Source organism: Aplysia californica, unplaced genomic scaffold (genome assembly GCF_000002075.1).
Source record: "Aplysia californica isolate F4 #8 unplaced genomic scaffold, AplCal3.0 scaffold00020, whole genome shotgun sequence".
In the NCBI taxonomy this organism is placed as follows: domain Eukaryota; kingdom Metazoa; phylum Mollusca; class Gastropoda; order Aplysiida; family Aplysiidae; genus Aplysia; species Aplysia californica.
The window spans coordinates 1,142,127-1,146,333 of NW_004797290.1; the positions used below are offsets into that span (position 1 = coordinate 1,142,127).

At 40.2% G+C, this 4,207-nt stretch overlaps 1 protein-coding gene across 1 annotated transcript in view; it reads right to left on the reverse strand.

Annotated features, from left to right (window-relative positions):
• LOC101857462 (sodium- and chloride-dependent neutral and basic amino acid transporter B(0+)) overlaps positions 1-4,207 on the reverse strand; it is a gene marked incomplete at its 5' end in the record, with an annotated part of 52,044 nt that overhangs the window by 46,351 nt on the left and 1,486 nt on the right.

Below are 4,207 nucleotides of genomic sequence, written 5' to 3' on the forward strand. Positions count from 1 at the left end.
TCATCGTCATCGTCACCATCACCATCATCATCATCATCATCATCATCATCATCATCATCATCATCATCATCATCATCATCATTAAGAGCCAGATTTGTGACAGATATCGGCAATCATGGTTCGCCATTCATTCCTTTACTCGGATGCTCTAAAAAAAAAAAGTTATATTCTTATTATTCTGATGTTTCCCTGTCACCCACCTGTTTCTATTATCTATTTGTGGTGGCCGAATGTTGCTATTCAAAAAGCTTTCTAATGGCTGCATAGATCGACATGCGGTTTTCGCCAAAAGATTCTTTAAAAATTCTCCAGATCATGACTCCTTCGTTTTTGTTTTTTCAGTTTTGAGACAGTTTTGCTGCAAAAAGCTAAATTTCTTTATTTCACCGATCGCTTTTGTAGTCCGACGCTTCTGTCTCTGTAATTTAAGAAAATCCGCCAGGTTTACTTATTTCAAGTCGTCCTTTCGTTCGATACCATCGCGCTTTGTCGGGCAATACACTGAGCACTATTTAAGTGTGCGACCCGTTTAGATCTAAGTTTAATTTTCAGTTTTTCATTAGTTTCGTTCAGTTCTAATCTTGGGAAAGTCCGTCTTCTAAGACGACATTGTAAACAAGTGATGCTTCCGTTCACTAGCCGTGCGTACTGTTCCTCAATGACTTGATTTCTTTTTATTCCTTTGATCGAAAGAGGGCCCAGTTATAGCTTGTAACAAAAATGTTGCCGATGTGTGACGCAGGATATCTCAAAGACTACCCAACCGATCACCTTCATATTTTGAGAAGAGCTTAGTATCCATCTCATCCACTGGGAAATGCAATAAATTTTCCGAAATTGAGGCTGGTAAATTAATTACGAAGTATCATTACTAATTCAATACAAGTTTTACAGTAATCACGTGCTGAAAGTTGGACAAATTGCTTGTTTCTCGGATGTTCATAGGCGTTGCCAGCTCTGAACAAATTTCATGACCATTATCTGAAGCGACATTGATGGTTACACAATCACCTTACATCTTTCCAATAGCGCGTCCCACAAGATCTCTGTCAAAGGTATCAAATTTAACAGGTCGGCCTCTCTTTGTCACCTCGACGTCTTCGGTTGCATTTTCCTCCGACATCCATCTGTTCAAAGTCTGTCACTTAAATCAAGCAAATGTTTAATTCTGCTAAATGGATCAGAAATTGAACTATTTAGACGACCGCAATTTTTCTCACAAGTGAAATAATTATATACTTTCAGAGCAATATTCTTGTGAGTAAAGAATTTCAGCTTTAATTTCGACTTCATCTTCATCACAATATATGGTATTTAGCAAGTTAACAATTCAAAATATAAAAACCACACTGCCCAAATGGATCACAAAAGCGTACACGTGTACACGCCTATGACTCTTGATAATTACTGACAGGCCACAGTTCCGTTCTCTTGTTCCTTGGGCGGACACATGTGTTCGTGTGTAACAAAAGTGATTGTTTACCTATAGAAAACAGCAGTTGTGAAAAAACACTTCTCACGATTTTCACTACAGTTTTGAAAATACACAGAGTCGTCAAAGCCGTCATAATGTTTAGATTTGTCAGAAAAAAACCCATAATTATTATGCTTTCCTCAAACATAAAAATCAAAGCAAATTTAAATTACTCTGTAAAAAAAATCAACTCTGAATGTTCTTTCGTTCAAAACAATTGGAAAATAAAATTCAATTCATAGTGGGCCTGTGACAAACTGGGCCTATGACAAACTGTAGTTTGTCCTGTGACTAACTGGGCCTGTGACAAACTGTAGTTTGTCCTGTGACTGACTGGGCCTGTGACAAACTGTAGTCTGTCCTGTGACTGACTGTTTACTGGGCCTGTGACAAACTGTAGTTTGTCCTGTGACTAACTGTTTACTGGGCCTGTGACAAACTGTAGTCTGTCCTGTGACTGACTGTTTACTGGGCCTGTGACAAACTGTAGTTTGTCCTGTGACTAACTGTTTACTGGGCCTGTGACAAACTGTAGTCTGTCCTGTGACTAACTGTTTACTGGGCCTGTGACACACTGAGCAGTCCCCGGGCTTGAGAGGGATACAACATCACATCACAAAGACCGAGATACTCGATTAAAGATTCTCCCCACTCGGGAATCAACCCGGGTCTCCTGCGTGCGACAGCGAAGCCCCCTACCCACTACACCACAGGAGCAGGTACAAAAATACTGAGTACGGATATCATGATCAATACCCGTAAGACAAGGTATTAACTGAGTACAGTCACAGTTCAACACTGGAGTTTTGTCTTAATTAACCTCTTCACTGCAGAGTAGACTATGTTCTGGCTTGTATTCTGCACTTATATTGTGTTATCGGGTCGACAAAAAGAAGTTTTCTTTGGTATAGTTACAACTTGCGATTTTGCTTATTCTGAAACTATTCTCTTTGTTTAAATATTCCTTGAATTAACATTTTTCTTGCCAATAGCCTACAGATGTTGGTGGGCATTTTGTCAGCAGTGAAGGGGTTAACCCTTTGAGCCCTGACCTCCTGTCCTGAGACTACGGTGCCCCTCTGCCTGAGCTCCTGAGCGATATATTACTAACATTCATTTGATCGTCAGGATCATATTCCATATCCCACAAAACTCAAGGTAGTCCTTGTCATTTTTCATCATACGGTGCCTTGCCGACTGGCGAGGGCGATCATGGACCTCCACTTCACTCTGTCTTGCGTTGCAGCAATGGTGTCTGTTGTTCTTGCTGCTCCTAGCCATGTTGTCATCTTGTCCAGTATCTTTTCCCTCTGTCTGTCTCTGCCTCTCTTTCCATCAAACTTGCCTGTTGTTACAATATTCTCCATTGCTTCTTTCCTCATTACTAGTCATTACTCGTATCTAATTCAGAAAGATCTTCAAAATAATCAATCATGTCTTGTGTAAGCCCAGTAAACGCTGTTTTCCGTACCCGTTTTGTATCAGGCAGGCCTGGTTGCGGATAGGGCTGGACTATGAGTCGCTTTAGCAAAATCCGGATAATATGTTAATGTTAGTGCACCTCTTCGGTAAATAATATGTTATGAACCGATTCGGCAAATGGATTAAAACCACTTTGACAAACGGGTTAGCATCACTTCAACGAATAAGTGCACCCACTTCGGCAAACGGGTCAGGAAAAAGAGTAAAGAGTCTGAATTCGAATAATGTCTTATTGAGGATTATCCGATTATCCCGATATTTATCCGGATTTTGCGAACCTCTAGTTGTGGATAGGGTCTCACCAAGAAGCTGTAACCTCCTTTGGTCTCGCTCATCGGTATATTATACTGGTGGCTGGGCACACGGCAGTTTTACGCGCCACCAGTGTAACGGTGACAAGGGCTCAAAGGGTTAAAAGACAGTATATCCCACTTTGGACGAAACTGAGTTATCGATTCCACCTGATAGTTTAAAACATGGCGCACATTTTTTCTGCACTAGTCTTGTTCCTACATCTTTGAAAAAAAGGCGCGGTAAAGTGTTTTGAAGATACTCATAGCTACAGGCTGGTGACAGACGAAAATGTGGGTGGTTTTTGTTTGGGGGGGTTGTTGTTTTTTTTGTTTTTTTTAACATGATGCACTCTAGCAAGATGTTTATATACATATGAAAGAGACGTAGACCACTACTAGATTGATAAAATAACTTGTCTTAACCTTGGAAAAGACGAGAAGTTGTTTGTAGCGTACTTGAATCCGCCTCTTATCGCTATTTTGTAAACAATGATTAGGAATTGACCTTGAAGAGTCAAAGAGGAGAATGCTTGTTCTGTTGTAAAACCTCTCAATAGATACATGTATGTAGACCGACATTTTTGTCTCATATCTTAAAGAGATATGTGATTCCTATATCATTGTGAAGACGCCACTTTTAACTTAAGTACGGTACTGATAACAGTTAGGTTTTTAAGTTCGAGCTTTATCAGCTCTGATCAAGGATGTCCATGCATAAAGACCTTTGAATCAGCATTTTCTTTGCGGAAACATGGATAATTTCAATTTGTCTACGTTATCTCTGGTACCTGCATCAGCAATCATTTATCAGTAGTAACTATGGTCACCAATCATGCACAACCAAATTTGACAAACGGGAAACGACCAGTCAAAGTAATTACAAAATTAGTTTACATCAACGGTGTTCCCTGTGCACTCACTCATCCTCTCCCTTCTCCACTATCAGCCTGTGTCCCCC